Genomic DNA, 24,058 nt, shown 5'->3' on the forward strand with positions numbered 1-24,058 from the left:
CGCCACAGAGAGCTGGACAGCCGGAGAACAGCGCACGACGACGGCGACCAGGCAGGGCTCCACTTCCACGACGATGATATCTTGCTTCTTGCCTTCTTGCGAATTGCGATCGCCAATCAGTTATTTTAGTTCATGTCCAGGCCCTAGTTATTTTTTCCTTGTTCATTTTTTAATCCAAATTAATTATTTGTATTGTATTCTAGACTTCTAGTACTTTGTACTCATATATCCATATTTTCTTCTAATTTAGATGTTAGAATTTTAGAATGTTACCTAAGAAACATTTCTCATATATTATTGAATTTGTTTTCGCTTTGCAAGTAAAAATAGCGCCTATATATTATTATAAGATTTTATGCATGGTCTAAAGGGGCCGTTGCGACGAATTCGCCAGAGGGCCCTCAAAATCCTAGGACCGACCCTGCTACAGAATATAATCAAAGATGCACATGGGACATGCAGCTGCACCAAAGGTCTTCCAAAATTGGCCTTGCTTTCACCACGTCTCCATCCTTGGGTTCTCCCATTAAAAGAGAGCTAGCACATCTGCACATGGAACCTTGATGGGACCTTTTTACTCGAGAACAATGTCAAATTCATGAAACCGCTGCACTGTTAATTACTAAAGAACAAGGCAAAGCTGATATTGTTAGTTTGATCTACACCAATTGGCCCAACGGTTAATTGGGCCTTTGGATCCGCGCCCTGATTGGGGGTGCCTAATCGCTCCATGGTTGGTGGACCCCCATTGCACAGCACCATAAAAGGGACGTGGGGGCCGGGGCATAAGGTACGAGGTTGACCTGAGCTGCCGTAACCTGCCTACAGAGAAACTCTAACCGGATCTAAAGGAAGCGGTGCTGCCATCGATGGGAAGACCCACTGGCTTCGCTGTCGCCACTGGACCGCGTCTCCACTGCACGATGTTCAACTACGACACAGCGCCACCGGTGACCACATCACTACGGCGCCATGGCCACGACTGCGCTCGACATGTGGTACACCAAGCAAGTTTCCCTATCTAAGTTATGCTTTTACCCACTGATCTGTACCTAGAGGTTCTAGAATATCTTTCAATGGTACTAGAGCCAGGCCATCTAGTGTGTAGAACGAGTGTTGGGGTAGAAAAGAAGAACGATTTTAGAAATAAGATGGAAACATTGAAAGAATGCAAATTGGGTTTAACCCTAACCCTAACCCTAACTCCAAGAAACCGGACGAACAGGACAGGAGCCTACCTAGGGCTCACCTGCCGTTGTCACCACCACCGGCGTTTCACCGATGTCGCGCAGGAAGAACCACCCAAGCCACCGGCCTGAAGGTCACGCCACTGTGCGACCTATGCCTTGGGCTTCGGGGTCAAGGCGCAACCGCAAGGCCGCTCGATGATGGTACACTCAGCCTAGGGCGAGTGTGTGCATCGGCGAGGGGCCTCGTAGCCTCGCCACCACCTTCCTTTTCTCTGGCTGCCATGGGCTGCCGTCGCATTGTGGTCATTTTTTACTGTGGCACTGAGGAAGAGAAGGGGAAAGGGAAGAGAAAGGAAGAGAAGGAAGGGGAGCCAGACTTGCTCCGGTGGCTGCCTTCCTCACCGACGCTGATGGCCACCATGGCCGCCACCGCTGACGCCTGAGCGGCAAGAGAGAGAGAGAGGACGCGGCGCGCGAGAGAGAAGGGAGAGGAGGAAATGAGATTAGGGTTCGAGGAGAGGCCGATGCCGAGCGGTTTTTATTCGTCCGTGATCCACGCACAGCCGTCAGATCTAGATCAACGACGTAGATTCATCGGGCCAGATTTGGCCCAGGTGGGAGGCCGCTTTCCCAGCCCAGGCCCAGGTTGCGGCCTGGGAGGGCACCGCTGGCGAGCGCGTGAGCTGGGCCAGGCCGTCTCCACGGCCAGGCCAAGTGAACAGTGAAGAATTGAGCCTTTTCTCTTTTTCTTTTTCCAGTGAATTTATTTTTTTACTAGAAATTGATTATTGGCTCAAATAAAATTAGTTTTGAGTTTTTCCTGTTTGTAAAATTCTCCGATTAGGTTTATGTTTCCGCTACAAAGTTTAATGTTTATTATCTTCTAATTAAATTCGAACCAACGGGAGAATTTAATTCGAAGAGCAGCTATATTTAGTAAACTAAGATTATGTTTATCCTCTAATTAAATTAGAACCAATGGAAAATTTTAAATTAGAGGAGTAGTCCTTTTTTTTATTTAAGTAAGATTATGGTATTGTCATTTTCTGACTAACGTTGACGATGACAATATTATAACGAATTTAAGTTTGAAGTTTAAATCTCTGGAAAATTTTACACCAACGTGGTGAATTTTTTAAGAGGTGATAAGGACCAAGAAATGCTCCTGAACTAAAAGAATGTATTTGTCGATAGAATATGCTTGGCAGTCCACCGAGGAGTATCCAGTGATGGTAGATTTGTCGGTGGGGGTGCGCGTAATCAGGAACCGGATGGTGACACAAGGCGCAGAGACAACGATTTAGATAGGTTCGGGCCGTCTGATCGACGTAATACCCTACGTCCTGTGTCTTTGGTGTATTGTATTGATCTGGACGACCAAGTAGCTTGATGTAGCCTATCCGCTAGGGGACCCCTGCCTCTCCTTATATAGTCTGGAGAGACAGGGTTACAAGTAAAGTATCCTATTTGGTACTATACAATGTCTTGTGGTGCACGCCGAGCAGCGCCGTGCACGCCTTGATCTTGTGGGCTGGGCCACCTCCGATGGTGCGGCCCATGTCTTGGGGGCCATACCCCCACAGCTAGTCCTCGAGCCTGACAGTAGGTGACGCAGTCACATGGTGCTAGGGTCATAAAGTAGAAGACCAGCCGAGCAGGCAGCCAGTCCTCGGGCGTAGCCTCGAGATGAGAACAAGCACATTCACCGCAAGGTGAAGTGTGCCCACTTAGTCCCCGAGCCTACTGAAAGATGAAGAATGAATCTTGTAGCAGGGTCAAAGAAGTCTGAAAGCTTGCCGACGTCGTCTGACATGCATGTATCAAGACCCCAGGCGTGCTGCCTAAGATCAGCACCCAGATCCGAATAGCATGGAGCAGCTTGATAGCACACCGACGAGACGTAGCAAGATCCGAGCAGCAAGGGAGTCCCCGGTGTCGCTGGCGATGACCGAGCACCGAGGAGCAAGGAGTTCCCGGTGTCGCTGGCGATGTCCGAGCACCGAGGAGCGAGGAATCCCTGGCGTCGCTGGCGACGACCGAGCATCGAGTAGCGAGGAGTTCCCAGTGTCACTGGTGATGTCCGAGCACCGAGGAGCAAGGAGTTCCCGACATCGCTGGCGATGTCCGAGCACCAAGGGGCGAGGAGTCCCCGGCGTCGCTACCGATGACCGAGCACCGAGGAGCGAGGAGTCCCCGGCGTCGCTGGCGATGACCGAGCACCGAGGAGTGAGGAGTCCCCGGCATCCTTGGCGATGACCGAGCACCGAGGAGCGAGGAGTCCCCGACGTCGCTGGCGATGACCGAGCACCGAGGAGCGAGGAGTCCCCGGTGTCGCTGGCGATGTCCGAGCACCGAGGAGCGTGGAGTCCCCGGCGTCGCTAGCGATGACCGAGCACCGAGGAGCGAGGAGTCCCCGGCATCACTGGCGATGTCCGAGCACCGAGGAGCGTGGAGTCCCCGGTGTCGCTGGCAATGACCGAGCACCGAGGAGCGAGGAGTCCCTGGCGTCGCTGGCGATGTTCGAGCACCGAGGAGCGAAGAGTCCTCGGCGTCGCTGGCGAGCGAGGAGTCCCCGGCGTCGCTGGCGATGACCGAGCACCGAGGAGCGAGGAGTTCCCGGCGTCGCTGGCGATGTCCGAGCACCGAGGAGCAAGGAATCCCCTATGTCGCTGGCGATGACCGAGCACCGAGGAGCGAGGAGTTCCCAGCGTCGCTGGCGATGTCCGAGCACCGAGGAGCGAGGAGTTCCCGACGTTGCTAGCGATGTCCGAGCACCAAGGAGCGAGGAGTCCCCGGCGTCACTAGCGATGACCGAGCACCGAGGAGCGAGGAGTCCCCGGCGTCGCTGGCGATGACCGAGCATCGAGGAGCGAGGAGTCCCCGGCATCGTTGGTGATGATCGAGCACCGAGGAGCGAGGAGTCCCTGGCGTCACTGGTGATGACCGAGCACTGAGGAGTGAGGAGTCCCCGGTGTCGCTGGCGATGACCGAGCACCGAGGAGCGAGGAGTCCCCGGCATCGCTGGCGATGTCCGAGCACTGAGGAATGTGGAGTCCCCGGCGTCGCTGGCGATGACCAAGCACCGAGGAGCGAGGAGTCCCCAGCGTCGCTGGCGATGTCCGAGCACCGAGGAGCGAGGAGTCCCCGGCGTCGCTGGCGATGACCGAGCACCGAGGAGCGAGGAGTCCCTAGTGTCGCTGGCAATGTCCGAGCACCGAGGAGCGAGGAGTCCCCGGCGTCGCTGGCGAGTGAGGAGTCCTCGGCGTCGCTGGCGATGACCAAGTACCGAGGGGTCCCCGGCATAGGCGGCGATGTCCGAGCACTGAGGAGTCCCCAACGTAGACGGCGAGGTCCGAGCACCGACGTAGCTAACGATGTCCGTGCGGTGAAGTGTGCCCACTTAGTCCTCGAGCACGAAGTATTCGTGCGCCGAGGAGTAACCGGCGTAGCTGGCGATCAGTTCGATCAACTGGTCGATGACAGAGTCCATGAACCAAGTGGTCTGACTAGTTGATCGGTGGAGAAGTCCGAGCACCAGGTGGACGATGATCCTGCAATACAAACATGTAGAACGGGTAGTACATGATGTAAAAATAAATGAACTCTGGAGAAAAATCAGCAATAGTGATGAAACGGCGTATGCAGTTCGACGATCAGTTAGCGTGAAAATATATTTATGTTTAATATAAACCACCCGAACAGTTAGTGTGTAGCTGAGTCTCCAGCCCTAGCTAGCCCATAGTCCATAACGTCGAGTGCGGAGCCCATGCACGTGTAGGAGGAACATGCATGACCAAGGAGCCGCTGCCGACCACCCATAATGCAGAGCGCGGAGCCCGTAGCACGTGTAGGGAGGAGTCAGAGACAGGGCCGTCTCTGGAGGCATCCGAGCATCAACAGGACTGTTTGGGGGTTCAGAAAATCATTTGGAGAGCAAACATGGAGAAAACAGTTCGGAGAAACATTATGACGTTATACGGAGATTGAAGAATATTTAGAAGAATATTAAAACACGACTTAGCTTTAGATGGAGCGTCTAGTCGGCGGCGTATGGCGTTATCTGGTCGGCGTTGACGGCGAGCAGCTGGCGGGTTGTGAGTTGTTGGTGAAGATGACCTCGGAGGTGGTTCCGAGATCAGATCTGCTGTCGCAGGGGCTGGTGTAGCAGCGATGAATCGTCGTCGTGGACCAGCATGGATCTCCATGAGATTGATGACGAGAACGCGTTGTTGATTTGAGGTCCATCTAGCTCACCATGGATCAAGCGTACACCCCTACCTAGCGCGCCAACTGTCGATAGAATATGCTCGGCAATCCACTAAGGGGTATCCCGCGATGGTAGATTTATCGGTGGGAGTGCGCGTAATCAGGAACCGGATGGTGACACAAGTCACAGAGACAACAATTTAGACAGGCTCGGGCCGTCTGATCGATGTAATATCATACGTCCTGTGTCTTTGGTGTATTGTATTGATCTAGACGACCAAGTAGCTTGATGTAGCCTATCCACTAGGGGACCCCTACCTCCTTATATAGTCTGGAGAGATAGGGTTACAAGTAAAGTATCCTATTTGGTACTATACAATGTCTTGCGGTGCACGCCGAGTAGCGCCGTGCACGCCTTGATCTTGTGGGCTGGGCCACCTCCGATGGTGCGGCCCATGTATTGGGGGCCATACCCCCACAGTATTTTATTATTAAGTTTCCGCTACAATAATATTGATTATCTTTTAATTAAATTCGAACCAACAGGATAAATTAATTTTAAGGAGTAGTTAGATGGATTTCAAGTTAATTTATGAGTTTTATGCATTAATTCTATTTTCTGTCCAACGGTGATGTAGAATTGATGTAGAAGCATATTGTATGTTTTATTTTAACCGACGAGACCACTCGGCTGCATGCCAACGGGCTGCAGTGCTGGAGTATGTGAATGAAAAGGCTTGAGTCAAGCCAGTTCAGGACAATTTTTATTAGTTTACTAATTTTCTGATTAAATTGGAACCAACGGGAGGATTTAATTGGAAAATGAAGTATAATTGAATGTTTTAGTCGTCATGACTATGTTTTCATATAGATGTATCCCGCATGGGGAGAAGTTTTGGTATAGTAATTATGCTAGTCCATCCAGTATGGCGGGAGAAGTTTTGTGATGACTCATGTGTTTTTGTATCCCGCATAGCGAGAGAAGTTTTGGGTAGCTCTTATGCTATCCTAGTATTGACCATAGCACAATAGAAATGCATCGTCATGGTCAATACTAACCAAAGGATAAGGAAAAGATGCAAGCATGACCTACAAAAGCACTGCTAATGAAAGACCTCGTTGAGTTCTTAAAGTGAATTAAGGAAAGTATACTCCTAAACGGATCAAGAAATAACTTTGTTTACATGACACAATCATGTGAATGAAATAAGTTAAAAGTGTCTCCTCGTTTACAGGCTTTTTGAATAGTTATCAAAATTATGGCAGTAAAGTTCATGCCATTAAGAGTGAGATACAGTTTAATTAAGAAAGATACTCTTCATTAAGAGTGAGATAAAGATTAATTAAGAAAGATACTCTTCATTAAGAGTGAGATAAAGATTAATTAAGAAAGATACTCTTCATTAAGAGTGAGATAAAGATTAATTAATATGTATGCGACCGTCGGATGAGTACAACAGTCACAACAACGATACCCCTAAGCAGAGATAGCTAAATTCCTAAACCTTTTAAAATTCCGACAGAAAAATAGCGTAGTCAGTCTCAAAGATATTAAGGTGGTGCTTAAAGCGCCATATAAGAGTTTAACGGATTAAACCCAAAATAAGATATTTGAAGATACCCTATCTTTAGAAAAGATGAGAAAATCTAGAAGAGCATGATATGTAGAGGTATGTAGAGACCTAAGACTTGAAGAGAAGCGAGACTGGATGCCCACTTCAGTGATTCAAAACAACGAATTTCTCAATACTTGTTGATGTTGTATGACTTATACAACACCTGTTGTTGGCTCTTCAAACAAGATGAATAATGTAAACAAGGATCTTGTGATACAGGAGCCTGTAGAATCAATTGCCTCTTGGCAATGAAGGACAACAACAGCCCCATATAAAAATGCCAGTAGCTGAGGCCTCTAGAAGGTCTCAAAGAATTAGTAAACCAGTTTTTCTGAAGACAATGAAGTCTATGTTAATAAAAAAATTCAAATGAAGGGTGATCCCACCTCACTTGAAGAAGCCATGAGAAGCGTTTACTCGTTTAAATGGTGAGAAGCTATGGAAGTTCAAATGAATTCGATGAATACCAATGATGTTTGGGACTTAGAAGTAATTCCTAATGAAGCCAAAATAGTAGGCTGTTAATGGGTCTACAAGACAAAATATGACTCCAAAGGGAATGTAGAAAGATATAAAGCACGACTTGTAGTAATATGCTTTACGCAAAGAGAATGAAAAGATTACGATGCGAGTTTTCTCTCCAGTCTCATACAAGGATTCTTTAGAATCATAATGGTGTTCATGGCATATTATGATTTAGAAATACATCAGATGGATGTAAAGACGACATTCCTTATCGGGATTTATATGAAAAAGTTTACATGGCATAACCCAAAAGCTTTTGTCGTGGAATAAAAAACATAAGGGGTGCCGCCTGTAGAAATCCATTTATGGGTTAAAAGTAAGTCTCTGGATATTAGTATTGAAGTTGATGAAAATAATAAGAAAGTTTGGGTTTTAAAGAAAATGAGAAGGACAATAGCGTTTATACGAAGTTCAAGAATGGAAAATTCCTTTTCCACATCCTGTGAAGATGGCATTCTACTCACTAGTAGTGATGTTGATCTGTCATTGGAGAAGAAGTTTTGTCCTCAAGTTTCAATGTAAATGATCTTGGTGAAGCACCATTGGTTCTAGGAATCGAAATTCACTGAGATAGAAGAAAATAGGGTATTAGGACTATCGTAAAGGCATACTTAGAAAAGATTCTAAAGAAATAAAGTATGCATACGAGTAAACCTACGCCTGCTCCTATAGTCAAGGGTACTAGATTTAGGAATTTTAAGTGTTCTAGGAACCGATATGAGATCAATCAAAAGAATATAGTTCCATATACTTCAGCTGTTGGAAGCTTGATATGTGTACAAGTACAAGTAAGAACTTACCCTGACGTAGTTTATGTATCCAGAATATTTTGGCAGAAGTCTAGTTCAGATATAGATCACTGGAATTGAGTTGAGAATGTCTTGCAATTTTGCAAAGTATAATAGGCCTCATGCTGAGTAAGAAAGAATAAATACTCTCAAATAGTTGAGGATACAAAAAAGATAAGTCTTTGCGAGATGTGTAGTGAAATCCACAGCAGTTGCTAACACTCGTAGTTGGAGTATTATTGTGGAAAAGTTCCAAAGAAACAGTTGTGGTGTCATCAGTGATGCATACCATAGTATAGCTTGTCATGAGGCTTAAGGAACAGGCAAAAGGAGGTTAAGGGAATTTGTACCCAGATTTAACAATGGTAGACAACAGCAATAACTATTTAAAGTAAGTTAACTCCTAAGACAACAGGTCAAATGTGCTGCCAAACACATTGACACTAAGTTATATGTTGTAAAGGAGAAAAATCCAGAATCATTTTGAAAGCATTGAGCACATAAGTACCGAGTAAGTACTTGCGGATCCACTTACCAAAGGCTAACAACCCAGTACGTTCAGAGAACACACAGTCGACATGGGTTTATGGGAAAGCCTATGGTTTCTGGATACTAAGGGCCTAGTTGAATATCTGTTTCAAAACAGAGAGGTGCGTTGTAGCTGTTTAATCTAATGACAACAGACCGTGACGATGAGGCACGCTCTATGCACTGATCTGTGATGGAATGGGAACAAGATAAAGTAAGTAAGTTAAGTTTAAGGAATAAGGTGAAATCAATAGGGAGAATGTTAGTTTGATCTTCACCAATTGGACCAACGATCAATTGGGCCCTTGAATCCACGCCCTGATCGGGGGCGCCCAACCGCTCCATGATTGGTGGGCCCCCGTCGCAAAGCACCATAAAAGGGACGTGGTGGCCGGGGTACAAGGTACGAGGTTGACCTGAGCTGCCGTAACCCGCTTACAGAGAAACTCTAACCTGATCCAAAGGAAGCGGTGCTGCCAGCGACGGAAACACCCACTGTCTTTGTCGTCGCCACTGGACCACGTCTCCACTGCACGGTGTTCAACTACGACACAGCGCCACCGGCGGCCACGTCACTACGGCGCTCAACACGTGGTACACCAAGCAAATTTTCCTATCTAAATTATGCTTTTACCCACTGATCAACACTTAGAGGTTCTAGAATATCTATCTGATATATATGCACCGAGAGATTGTTAATTACTAACCGCATCATCAGCTTTCTCCTACGAGTTGAGTCCCACTAGATTTGCCTTTTTTGCATGAACAACACACTGGATTCGTGCACCTTTCCTGACATATATATTTTTAATCTCACTATACTTTACTCCTACTGTGTCGCGCGCATGCAGTCTGAGCTAGAGATAAAGGTGGGCATAGAAAGCCGATGCACAATCCCTAGCAGGTTGTTGCACTTTGCTTGCGTTGTTGACGGTGTGCTCCCCTCTTGCCGGGACAAATTCCACTCTAACGCCACGGAGAGGGGTCAATCCAGGTTAGAAACGTGTGTTTAGTTGCACCATCTCTTGGATGCCACAAATTAAGACTGTGTGGCATGACGTTACATGAAATGAACCTCGCAATTCGGAACTCGATTAGATTACTGCGTGTGCTAGTTTACCGGCACTCACTTTGCTGATGGGAATCATATGATTAGCTAAAGCGTAGCTTTACTTCGGATAGCCATCACCGCCAGCTAGCATCAGCTCGCGTGGTGGAGCGGCGGAGCGGAGCGTTTGGTGATCCATGGCTTTCGTGCCGGGCGTGCGCCGTCAGGACTCGCGGGAGCTTGTCCCCGGCCCCGGGGCTCTGCAGTGCACCAGCGTGACGCGCCCAGCGACCTGCCATGGACGGGGAAGGCATCCCGTTTTAGAATTGCTATAAATTATTTTCTCTACCCCTGAAAGAATTAATTTCTAGCAACTTTAGGACAGATTAGCAAACAAGGAAAAAGACCTTATTGTCTCTGGCTGGAAATCAATATCTCTGCAGTTGCCGAGAGCACTTGAGTATTCCAATACAATTAATAGGTGTCATTGGAGTATTCGAATGATATTAAATGTTGTTGTACGTATTCCAACACTCAAAATGGAAGGAGATTGGGGAATTTGGGGCTATGATTTAATGTGACCAAGACTTCGGGGAGGAATAAATTGGCATCCGCTCTAGAGATTGATTCTTTTGTGGACAAAATTTTACTCTAGGAATTGATTCTTTCGGTGTTAAATGTGGCGTGGCATAGCATGGCGACAAATAGCGTTGCGTGTCCTTGTGCGAAGTATAATATGTAGTACTTTTAGTTCTTATATTAGATAAAGGATAAAAATCCGGCTTCATCTACCAATGGTAGAATGAGGCAAATGTCTTTTTTAAGGGCCTGTTTGTCAGGGCTCTGGATCCTCTGAAAATGGCTCCGGCTCTGGCTCCTCTGAAGGAGCAGCTCCTCTGGAGGAGCTGAAACCGTTCTGGAAAACGCTTGGCAAAACGGCTCCTTCTGTTTTTGTAGAATGGATGGAAGAGGGTGAATGTCCATATTGCCCTTGCTTTAACTTGGTTGTACATATGATCCTTGATGTCACTTTGTCAAACGACTGACCAAAATTAACAAGGATAACATGTAAAATAACATTACCTACTAATAGTGTTCGTTAGACTACAATAACGTTTACAAAAGTAGGAATGATATTGAAATATCATCAAACTACATGATCATGATGATCTAGAAAGGAAAATTGCTCTTGCAATGGCATCCCGGAATCTATCCATGTTTCGATCATTGGATGCAGTAGTTGATGTATCTGATGGATTTGAATGTCTTGCGTATCTAGAAGGTATGGTTGGTATGTAGTTTGGATTTCGATCACATTTGTGGAAATCTCTATCTACCACATTGGTCTCACGAATGTAGTTGTGTAGACACATGGTTGCCGCAACAATCATCTTTTGCTTTTCCATTGGGTAACTCGGCATCTTGATAAGGATTCTCCACTTCATTTTCCACACACTGAATGTACGTTCTACCGCATTGCGAATGCTTGAATGCAAATGGTTGTAGAGCTCTTGCTGGCCACTTGGAGCAGGACCCCTCCTCCAATCTGAAATATGGTACCTTTCCCCCTTGTATGGTGACAAGTAACCAAGGCGATTTGGGTATCCAGCATCAACATGATAATATTTGCCTAAGCACACAAGTGAAAAAGAAGACATATTAATATATTTCCATACAACAGGTTGTGTCAAATTTGTCAATAGCATCCTAGGCATTCATACCTTGAGGGGTTGTGGAAATTTGTGTTGATCCTTGGTTAAAGCATGAAAGAGCACACTTGTGTCATGCATGGACCCAGGTTGTCCAATAGAGGCATAGGTAAACCGTAGGTCAAAATCAACCACAGCAAGAACATTTTGTGTTGCTTTGCGACTTCTACCAAAGTATCTAATAGCATCATGTGAAGGTGGTGTTGTGGAAATATGAGTACCATCTAGTGCACCAATGCAATCTTTAAAAAATGGCATCATTCTTCTATCATTAGAAATCCTAGGGTGTGTTGTAGAGAAGTTAGGATCTATTGGCCTTATGTAGTCCTCACACATAGCCACCATACAGTGCAATAAGTCTTCAAATTTTCTACTAATTGTCTCTCTAGAATGGTTGAAGACATACTGTGTAGCACCATTGGACCATCCATGGCCACATGCCATAAGAAACATAGCAAGTGCCTCAATAGAGTTCATATGAATGGATGATTTTAGACCATAAGTACTCACCAACAATTCATGCAAGCTGTAAAATACTGCAGTCTGCATTCTGAACATCTTATGGCTCCCATTTGGAGTTTGCAAAATTTCCAGTACCTTAGCATATCCAGTCTGTCCAGCTATTCTTGGCTCATTCTTATGAAGGTATGTCAAATAATACTTGCTGAGAAGAAGTGTAGTACAGAAAATATTGTTTTGAGAGGCGTTCCCGGCAGCGGCCAGGCTGGTGGCGGCGCTTGCTGGTCCGCCAGGCCACGACGCGGCCGTCGCGCCAGCTGGAGGAGTGCCGGAGCAGCTGAAGACGCCGGTGGCAGCGCTTTCCGATCCACCGGTCCGGGCCGCGGCCATCCTCGCGCCGGGGGCCGCCAGATCCACTCGTGTGCGTGCTCCGCCCGCCGGCCGCCGGCCGCCGCAGCTGGTTCATCGAAACCCTAGCGCGTGGTCGCGACCTCTCTCGCGGTCACCTCCTCTCTCGCGGTCACGCTGAGCGCGTCGTGTGGTGTCTGCGTACGGAGGAAAAGAGGGGAAGGGATAAGATGCCGTGGCCTCCATGTCTTTTCACTCGCGGATGGACGAGGAGCCAGGAGAAGCTCGGTTTTGGGGCTCCGTCCGCGCAGCACAAAAAAATGCTCCGGCTCCCTTGCGGCTTCGACAGCGGAGCTGGTTTACTCATCGGTGTTTGGTAGGGCTTCGGCAGGAGCCGGAGCTGGAGCCGCTCGCGGAGCCCTGCCAAACGGCCCCTAAGTTGCTTGGTGAAAGGGCATATTAATGATAAGTTGATAACAACATTAATGTGTGCTGATCTACAGTCAAAAAATGTAAGTTGAGTCTCTTATGTGTATTATTCTTGGTTTGTGATTGGCGTATTATTATTGGTTTGTCTGTTTTAGTTTACTTTTTTTTTTGGTTCAGCCATCTATATATGACGGCATGTCGATTCTTTCCCTTATTCTTCTAAAATAAATAAATTACCTTTTGGCCATTGCTTTTTCTCTCGGCATATATGTTCTTAAATATGAAAAGAGTAATGATTGAAAAGTACTTTCTACGATAAACCTAATAATATATGAGTTTTATTGCGGTACATTTCTAGTGGTCCACATATATGCATGAGACGTCATTATGTTTTTAATGTAGGAACTAAGAGCGCATAAGGCAAAAGGTGTCTAGCGGGCCTGCACCATCTGTTTCATTTGCCTCAAATTTAGGCTAGTCTCAAGAGAGAAGTTTCATGACATTGTTTTTAGGACGGTTATACAATGTCATATAAAATGAAATGAAACATAGATGAAACAACCACTCAATAAAAACTTTCGTTATATGGTTTCATAAACATTTAATTTCATGACTCTTGTAGAGAGTTGATAATCGTGCTACGAGAGTTTTATCCCTAAAGTTTATTCATCCCCATGAAACTCATTTCTTTTCTTTCTTCTTAAAAACATTATAATATCATAAAAAAACACTTTTGTGGCAACTTATTGAATGCAAAGGAAACTTTGATGAAACTCTCACTGAGACTGGCCTTTATGAGCAACTGCAAGATGTCCATAAGTCTCCAAGCTCTACAATTGACTGAAAACATGATTGGTGCACTTAAATATGGATTAGCACTTAACACTTATTACTCATCTAATACAAAACCTATCTTATTGTTACTGATTGGATGCCAAAGAACCTCCACATTAATCCTCACGAGACGCGCTAAAAAAGACAGATCCCCCATTTCGCCAGCTAATTAATTGGTACCTTTTCTTATGGTTATCTCCTTGCCAAAAGAATCTATACCTATAAAATTATTGCTTCTTTAGAATACCTTTTGGTACTTCGAAGAAACATGACATATACATGGCTCAAAACTGAGTTTATTAAGACTAGCTGGCCCCTGTAAGATAGAAGCTTCTCTTTCCAACTAGCGAATGTTGTTTTTGCCCTTAAGGACATATGCCCCCATATGCATGCACCTTTGGATGCACACGTGATGCGCATGAGGGCATGTGCCTTTAGGAGCAAATTTTCTGTGTCCTTTTCCAACTACACAATCTCTTTTGGAAGCAATCTTGAACAACTTCCCAAGGTTTGTTGTTTAGTTTTTATGATTCATTGATATACCTAGGCATTTTAAAGGATATTGACCCATCCCACATCCAAAAATCTAGGAGTATGGTGGGTTAACAAATAAAGTCCTTTGCTTCCCATTAGAAAAATAACTCACTGTTGTAAAAATTAATCTTCAAGCTTGAAAGCTGTTCAAAGACGCACAATAGAACTTCCATAACTGTTTTGCCTAATCAGTGTCATATATGTTCTATGAAAAGAATCGTATCGCCAGCATATTTTAGAATTGAGAGGCCATCATCTAGCTACAAGATGTGGAAGAAGTCCCTGATGGCCATCATCTTTTGCTCTAGCGATGAATATATCCATCGTATTCATCACTAAATTGAAAAAGGATTGGTATGATATATGGAAATATTTGTGAGGGCATTTCACCAAACAATCCAATTGAATGTGACAAGCCTCGCAAGTTCCTCCATGATTTATGTCATTAAATAAATACCGATGCGTCAATGGAGGATTATTCCACCCTCATTTCACTGTCCTCCATGTTGCATTTGATGCCTAGTCTGCCATGTTCCCAAGATCTAAAGACAGCAGGGTGCCAGCTTTGCATACACATCTCGAAAAGAGAATATAAGTTCTTTTACCTGCATGTACATCTGTCTTGTGCAAGTGCAAGATTCGATCAAAATATAGGTAGTTATTGCTTAAACTGAGATGTTTAAGTAATCTGCTGACGAATATTTTGGTTAGCGTAAGACATGTACATTGTATACTTGTAATTTGTCAACCTTGTGGATTTCAAAATATGATATCTAGTGATCAATTTGCAACAAATGTGCACTTTATGTTTGGCCCTGTGGACTATAAGAAATACTTTGAGCATCTGGTCCAGACAATGAGCAAACCATATAATATGCAGCCGACCATCATTACTTTAATTTGTCTATGATGCTTTGTTATATGTGTCTCATGGGAGGGAACCAAGCATTGCGGCAGCCATAGATCCTTTTAGGTTGGATTTGAGAAAGTCAAATAGAGCTCGTGTATTATTAGGGCATCTCCAACTGCATGCTTAGAAAATAGAAATTACTTGGTAATGATTATGGCAAGTGAACAAAATGAATAGAGGGCTCCATTTTTACTCTCTTAACCTCCGGATCTTGTGTGAGTGCTATAACAGCAAGGCCAACATGTATCACTAGATATATTATTCCTAAAAAAAACTCAAATGTATTGATATAATAGTACATACTCTCGCTTCCTTTTTCCCCTTATTCTCGCAATTACTTTTCTCTTAGAATATATTATTCCTAAAAACTCAAATGTATTGATATAATAGTACATACTTTCTAGGATGAACTTTAGTTATATCACTTCTTTGTGATGAATTTAAGTGATTTTACATACATTATTAGTGGTTGGTTGATTAAAATTTCTCACCAAAAACATAGTTATTCACATTTGATTTGGAGCATCCTAGTCTGCATGTATCTAAGGGCTTATAGTCATTTTAGTTGCTAGCTTGTAGTTTGTTGTTTTCTTTTGTTGACAGACCCTTTGGGGGTCTTGTTGCTCTCTCTTGCCTGATTCTCTCAAAAAATGTATAATTTAGCATTGGCTCGGAGTCACTTTTGTTTTGCGCCGGGGGACAAAAATCCTCCCTCCATATAACTGTAGCTTTAAGAAACTTCAAATATACTTAGTCTTTGTAGTCTATGCTTCTTAGTTTATATAATAACATAAAATAAATACACTATCAAGATATATTTATCATTGGTATACTTAAACTAATAATTTGAAGTTCTAATACAGGTTTGTGCATTATATTTAGGGAGTCACTACTACAGAAACGATTTTGTGAGACATCTCAAAAACTTTATCGTGGCGGACAAAATATGTGCCCGCCACGGTTAATGCCCATGATTAACCGAGGCGGGCATTTTGTATTTACCAAGGCGGGCAATTTTGCCCGCCACGGTAAATCGATTTACCGTGACGGGCATTTATAAGAGGCCCGCCACGGAATATGCCTCTATTTTCTGAAGCGGACAGCTTAAAAGGCCCGTCTCGGAAAATATACTGAGGCCCACAGCCAAGCCCACATCCGACTGCTATCGGGCCATATATAAATGGCACTTAGGTTTTCACCCGGCCGGCCTCCTCCCCACCTCACTCTCCTCTCGCCCGGCCTTCTCACGAGCAGCAGTCTCCCTCCTCTGGCGACTCGCTCTCTCCTCGCGTCCCCTCCTCTCTCCTCGTGTCCTGGCCGGCGGCGCTACTCTCACCTCCCGTCTCCTCCTCTCTCTCCTCGCGTCCTGGCCGGCGGCGTGCGGTCCTTCGGCGGCGGGATGGCGCGGCGGCTCGATGCGGTGTGGGGCGGCGCGCGGCGCGCGGTGGCTCGCGGTGCTCTGCGGGGCGGCGCGCGGCCAAGCAGGGAGGCTGCGGCATGGATCCACCCTCCGCCGGGCCCCTCCTCCCTCCATCGGTGGCCAGGAAGGGAGGCGCGGTCCTCCCCTCTTCCCCATGCCAGGTGGCGACGATGTCGACGCGGAGGCCAGATTGGGCGGATCTGGCAACGGCGAGGGCGGATCCGGCCGCTGTGAGGGCGGATCTGGCCGCGGCGAGGGTGGATCCGTCGGCGACGGTGGCGACGGCGCTGCGGGCCCACAGCGACTGCTCGTCTTCACGGTGGGGGCCTTCGGCGGCGGCGGCGGCACGCCTCAAGTCTCTCTCCCTCACGTGGATCTGGCCCCCTTCCTCCTCCCCGGCCGGATCTGGTCGGAGGCGGCCTCCCCATCCATCCCCGCAGCGACGACACGGATCCACGGCGAGACGGCCCCAACCTACGGCAATGGCGCAGATCCTGCGAGGATGACCTCCCCGGCGGCAGATCCAGCAAGGTGGAGACCCCGGCGGCGGATCCAGCGAGGTGCGGTGGCGCCAGTATTGGGTTGTGAATGGGCTTGTCGGTGGGCTCGAGATTGGGCACGCGGCGGGTTCTTGGGCTTTTTTTGTTTTTTTTGAAACGTTTAACCGCGGCGGGCATCCTAACGTGCCCGCCGTGAGAAATCGATTAACCGCAGCGGGCAAAGCGGTCCGCCGCGGGAAGGCCACGATTTACCGTGACCTTTTCACGCTGGCGGACGCGTTTGCCCGCTGCGCAAAAGCAAATTCGCCCGCCGCAGAAAACGTTTCTGTAGTAGTGAGTGTCTACTTATCTGTTGATAGATTTTATGTGGTCAAATCTGTTAGATTTTTTATAAATGCGACACAGTAGTTACAAACATGTTAAAGTGACAGTTGTACCACAAATCCTAAAATAAAATTAAACGTATAGAAATCTGACAGACAAAAAAACATTTCAACAGATAAATAGCAAGAGTCTTATATATTTACTAGCAAACATTCACATGCGTTGCAACAGGAGAAAAAATGTTACCTAACTTTTATGTTTTTCTTTTTTTGTTTATTACATACTTTGAGAGCTACGATTTATTGTGACGACAACAAAAATATAAGAAAATGTTGGTAATAATATGACAATGCATAATTAAGCTTGTATTAAATTAAATAAGATACTGATAGATTTTTTCTCGCAGTGGTAAGCACAAAAATATTTGTGAATAGATATATCTTAAGATTAATTTTTATAATATCCATATGTTGGTATAGTTAAATATATATCAAGTTTCACGAATTCTTTCGAAGACACGTAAAAATCTGTAGCTCAAGTTAGTGTGGAATTAGTTATCAATGTCAAAAGCTACTATGTCTAATGATTTGGACAGAAGGCCAGTCTCGATTTTTCACATTGTTCCACTATCAGGGGTTGCACATGGTGCATATGTACAGAAGGCACATTTATTTAGATTAAATTGGATAACAAACTACTTCAAGATCTAGTTTCATGAGTTGATTTTTTAGACTATCGATAAAATCAGGTTATAATAATATGAGTTTTGCTTTTAATCAATATTACATTAATAAATTAGCAGCAAAAATATTTATTTCTCCATCAAAGTTTTGGAGTTCAAAGCCTATACGTTTCAGTGTTTGGTCTGAATGTTTCAAAAGTATATCTGAGGTCATTTAGCGATGAATATATCCAACGTATTCATCACTAAGGTTTCGTTTGGATGCATATGTATCCACTTCAATCCACATGTGATGGAGTAGTATATTGCCCATGCTAACGCTATGGTGACATCTAAAAATAAATCATAAAACGAAAAAAATCAACTGTGAAAGAAAACACCAACTCAAACAAATGTTCTAGATATTAGAATATTTTCCTATTACAAACGTGATCCATCAGAACTCAGAAGCTACTGTTATTACACTGAAGGACCTTTCGAAGAGCCGAAGCTGCAACCTGCACCTCAATTAAAGATAGGAGGAATTAGTAGGATACTGCTTGAAACCAAAGGTGAAAGAGGAAAATACCCACTTTTCATGATAGAAACCATATTATGAGAAACAAGAATATCAACCGACAATAGTTGAACCAGTAATACTCAGAATCACCGAGAGTGTCTATACTACAATCTTTTTATCTTATACATATGCCATATTTTTCTAAACATAAGAATGCATAGCCATTTTCCTAAACACAATGGTAAGGATACAAAACTTGTATAGTGCCCGTGCTAACGCTACGGCTGCATATAACTAGAAAAATCAAATAACTAAAAGGCATACTTTTAATAGTTTCAGATTAATTTTGACAAACCGAGCGAATAAACATGGCTGCATACCATCAGATTTCGATAGGATGGTATCGCCTTCCTCATTGTCAGATGCAACATGGTTTCTGGCAGAAGCAGATTTTGTGCTTCTTTCTGCCAAACTTTGTATGCTCTGATTGCAACATCCAAGACATTTCCTGACGCTTGTAAATAGTTTTGTAGAACCTGTAAATTAAGGGAAAAATGATTTTAGGTGCACAGATCCTAACCAGTACTAATTTGTATAGGATAAGAAAACACATAACTGAAGATATTCATTGGTATAGTATTGTAGTACCAATTGATAATGACACCCCGAACACCTAATTGTACACCCCGAACACCCAATTCATGAGAATAAAAAAATAAAGGGGGCATTTGCCTGAATACTTCACATGCATACAGAAGTACTTGGTCTGACAGTTCAGGTGGCAACACATTGGTGCCAACATATATCTTCACACAAATAAAACTGAAAAGATGAGCACCTGCTGAAGTTCTGAATCTTGTTCCAGCAGAGCTGTTGCTGCTATGAAAACTGGCATTTCAGAAGTACTACAGGAAGCAAGCAATGGTGTAGATTCTACATAAATTTCATTAAATCCAAACTAATAAGATTAGTTTCCTGACGGCACTGAGAAGCAGTACAAGAAAGATCGTTGTCTTTCTGATGGCACTCCGGAAGTACAACAAATAAAGATTATTAAATTTTAAAAGCTAGAATCGCCCAATAAATAGCTACAGGGAGTCCTTTTCCATTTCATGACTTTCCTCTTTGAAGTAACAGGCGTAGAGTAGATTGTTTTACTTTCAGCAACGAAGGAAGCGATGGGGGATCGTGCACAAATCGATGTAAAGCAATCCAAACTCAGTGATCCTAATAATAGTCTTTCAGATATGTACCTGCTCGACCGCCGACTGATATCCACCGGCCGCTGCGTCGTCGTGGCCAGATATGTACCTGCTCGGCGATGAGAGCGCTGGGGAGAACGACGACAGCGCGGTAATTGCATTGCTATCTCTGTGCAGATCTATTATTCATATAATATCATTAAAATTCAGAGAAGCGCGGTAGTTGCATTGCTATCACTGTGCAGCTACAACACCCGAACCACATCCGAATTGCTATCTTCTCTATCCAGTTACATGTATGAATTAAGGACGAAATTACAGATGCTAACCTGCGAGGGTTTAGGGTTCAGGCGTGTGGTCGTCCGCTGCGCTGCCTCTGTCACGGCCGGCCGCTCGCCGCCAACGTCCTCGGGTCCCGGCCACGGTGCCGTCTAGGCCGATGTCCTCCGGTCCCGTCCGCTCGCCGCCAACGTCCTCCGGCCACGGTGCTGTCGAGGCCGTGAGGAAGGCCGAGCTAGCACGATCTCGGCTGCGCCGTCGTGAGGAAGACCGATGTCGGTCGCGCTGTCGTGAAGAAGACCTAGCCACTCGCGGTCCAGGACTCAAAGAGACGTACACGCGAAACTGAGCCAGACGTCGCGCGGCGTGCATGCGAGCCGCGAGTGCGAGGATGCCGCGGGCGTGAGGGGTACTGCACATCCAAACAAGGACTTGAGTAAGGAGAGAGAATGTGTGAAAGTTAATTTGGTGTGGCTATTTTTAGTGAGTTCTATTCTATATGTGTTTTATGGGATGGATGTAGTTTAGGTGATGACTGTGAATGTGGTATTTGTTGGTTTTTATGTAGGATAATTTGAAGTGGTGTATTATAGAGGTAGAGGTAGAGATAGAGATAGAGATAGAGATAGAGATAAAGATAAAGATATGGATTGAGACGAATATATACGCATTCAAACAAGGCCTAAATTGAAAAGAATTGATATGATGTATGGAAATATTTGTGAGGGCATTTCACCAAAAAAATCCAATTGACTGTGACATGCCTCGCAAGTTCCTCCATGATTTATGTCATTAAATAAATACCGATGTGTCATTGGAGGACCATTTCACCCTCATTTCACTGTCCTCCTTGTTGCATATGATGCCTAGTGTGCCATGTTCCCAAGATCTAAAGCAGATAGTAGGGTGCCAGCTTTGCATACACATCTCACTGCCCCAGATCTGGACATCACCGTCGGTTCAAAAACCCCCTTCACTGCCGTATTTTGAACCGACAGTGGCATACCAGCAGTGATGGGGGTTGACATCACTGTCGGTTCTTAAAAACCGACACTGATCTACAGGAAACAGTGTCGGTTTCTAGCTCCACCCGACAGTGTCTAGTTGAATAACACTGCCGGTTTGTAGTCCTAACCAACAGTGAAGGTTGCTTCAAGAGTGTCGGTTCATGGATCAAGCCGGCAGTGTTGAGCTAGCCAACACTGTCAGTTCATGGCTCAAGCCGGCAGTGTTGAGCTAGCCAACACTATCGGTTGAGGGCTCAAGCCGGCAGTGTTGAGCTAGCCAACACTGTCAGTTCATGACTCAAGCCGACAGTGTTTTGCATGACAACACTGTCGGTTTATTGATAACCGGCAGTGTTTTGCAAGACAACACTGTCGGTTCGTTGCTAACCGGCAGTGATGGCCCATTCGTATTTTATTGTTTTATAATTGATTTTAATTTATATTTTTTCGTAGAATCGGGTTTCGCTTTATATACGCTATGTAGACGACATGTCCATCAATATTAAACATTACAAATGTTACGGTTACAGTTCAAATATTCTTATCTAGATCTCGATCCCTCAAAATAAAAAAGAAATGTTCTCGAACTTCTTACAATAATCTGGCGAGCCGCTCTAGGCCATACTGGTCCTTGTACCTCACGGATTGTGCAATGGAAAATACTCTATCTTTTTTCAATACCTTGGCTAAGATGAATTTTGCAAGCTCCAATTGCAGTGCGACGATCTCCATGTCTAACAGCCTTTGGTGGTTATATTTCTTGCGCTGTCGTTCAAAAAAGATAATATCCAAAGAAGAACAGTAGATCATTTTGTTGAATTATTAACAGACATAAATGAAATGGGGATTATACACACCAACTTATCGGCTTCTTTCGATTTCCCGCCGATGTAGCGAAGCATTGCCCACATTACATAAAACCCGCATTCATTGTTTCCCGCCGGCTGTGACAGGTACTTTCCCTCTATTTTGACAACCTTGAATGGGACCGGCGTCCCACCGATATGTCTTTTTCGGACACTGAGCAATATTAAAGGGAGAAACATTAGAAAGCGGTATGTGTGATTAGAAAATAATATGTTATTAGGATCGCTTACTAATTCAGCACTGCCACCAGTGCATCCAGATGATGAAATGTTTTTTTTTCGAGTCCCACACCTCGATCAGATTTTTGGCAAGATTGACACAAATGAAGACGAAATGGTTGCTACAATCACAGAATCCTAATTATCGAATAATCTTAACGAAAAAAGAAGCATAAAATTAAAAGCCGAGAACACATACTTACAGTTGTAGGCTAGAAGTATGTGGGTTTTCTTCTTCATCATGAATTCGTCGAAAACAGCAATCAATCTCTGTTTCAGGTCTTCCACGTCATATCCATAGAGGCCTAGACATGTCCTCTCATTGACTCGCAAGGTGTCCAAGAAGCCTATGTAATCCTATTTGCTTTTTAGAATACAAAATTTTGCTATACACCTACATAAAATTATGGAAAGTACTCAAAAGTTAACAATTTATCTCGAGAGAGTAGATAATTGTAATATCGTGCATGTAGGGTATTTACATAGTCCACAGCATCAACATTTGAACATCGAGAGAGCATTTCTGGTATAGCTGGAACAAGCACTCCCACTCGACATTGAACTTCTCTTCTTCAGGATAATGGAAAACATGTGGCGAACGGATAATAACCTCAAAACCAAAGTCGTCCGTCTCTGTTGCTTGAGCCATGTAATATTCATGCAACTGGCGCATATATGTTGTCAAATTTTTATACTCGTCATCGGGAACCAAAAGATTGCCCCTTTCATACTTCATTGCCGGTGTTCCCGTCCCTTGTACATCATAATAGATGTTCGCGGCCTCTTCCATGGTTAATCCTGGGTTGTCTTCGACGTACTTCTATATGTTCCTTAAATCTTTATTGTGTATTTCTTCGTCTCTTGTTGTAGCGTATTTATTCTATGTTTGCCTTTTGAATTCGGACTTCAACAAATACAAAGGCAGTGAGGCATAGAGATTGAATAAACTAACACAATCTTCCTTCGAGATGTGTGCTGTAAATTTTTCTTTCATCAAGGTGGTAACGCTGCCACTGAACAACATTTTTCTTTTCTGTTGGTCCACTTTGGGAGCATTAGCGACCGAATCTAAGGACCTTTTCTGCGACTGTGAGGATGTCCTTGATCTTGTTTTAGGCTAAGGTGGAGGAGGATGACGACGAGAATTCTATTTTCCCAGCGCTGATGAAGATGGAGGAGGAGGGGAGGAGGAGAAGGAGTCTCTTTTCTCGGGGCTGATGAAGATGGAGTCAGACGAGGAGGAATAGAAGGAGACCTCTGTCTTCTCGAGGATCATGGCTCTGGATGAGGAGGGGAGTGATCTCTGTTAGGAGATGATGAGTGATCATTGCAGGTGGGTGAAGACCCACAGTCGTCTTCATCATCAGAGGACAATTGATGGTCAAAGTTAATAAAGCGCTTGTGCTAGGCCACTTAAGAGCCCTTGTTTTGACTAAGTTTTGGCCTATCTTCCGCTACGGGATACTCAATGGATATCTTGTTAAACTTCTTATCAAGTATTCTGTCAATGGTGACGCGAGCGTACCCCTGTGGAATTGGACGACCATTAATTGTCCCGTCTCCCGTAGGCCAGGCCTAGCCAAGCGCCACCTTGTCCTTTGTCCATTCCTAACGGATGTACAACTTGACATTGATGGGTTCAGTGATGTCGTCCACCGGATGAGGCACATTCATCTCTTCTTCATCCTCGGCATGCCGTACATTCCTCCCCATACAGTATAATACCGATCTGGGCTCCCAATCGGCTGTCTCAACCTGAACGCCTTCCTCAGCAAGGTGATCCATCTTTTGAAGTTCTGCTTCAAATTCTGGCATCTTTTTGGCGTAGCCACGAGAGCCGAGATGATGAGGATTCGTCGCTTTCTGCAAGTTCTCCTTATTCTTCCTGCTCAGTGCTAATAATAATATGTTTAATGCAAAGTCTAATAATAAGTCC

General features: G+C 44.8%; 1 long non-coding RNA gene across 1 annotated transcript; it reads right to left on the reverse strand.

Moving 5' to 3' along the window:
* Window positions 1–18,949: 18,949 nt before the first annotated feature.
* LOC136527510 (uncharacterized) lies at window positions 18,950–20,299 on the reverse strand. Its single transcript, XR_010776802.1, has 3 exons — window positions 20,081–20,299; window positions 19,803–19,930; window positions 18,950–19,085 (listed from the first exon to the last, which is right to left on the reverse strand). It is a non-coding gene; the product is annotated as an uncharacterized lncRNA (long non-coding RNA).
* Window positions 20,300–24,058: the final 3,759 nt, after the last annotated feature.

Source organism: Miscanthus floridulus, chromosome 19, assembly GCF_019320115.1.
Source record: "Miscanthus floridulus cultivar M001 chromosome 19, ASM1932011v1, whole genome shotgun sequence".
Taxonomy (NCBI): domain Eukaryota; kingdom Viridiplantae; phylum Streptophyta; class Magnoliopsida; order Poales; family Poaceae; genus Miscanthus; species Miscanthus floridulus.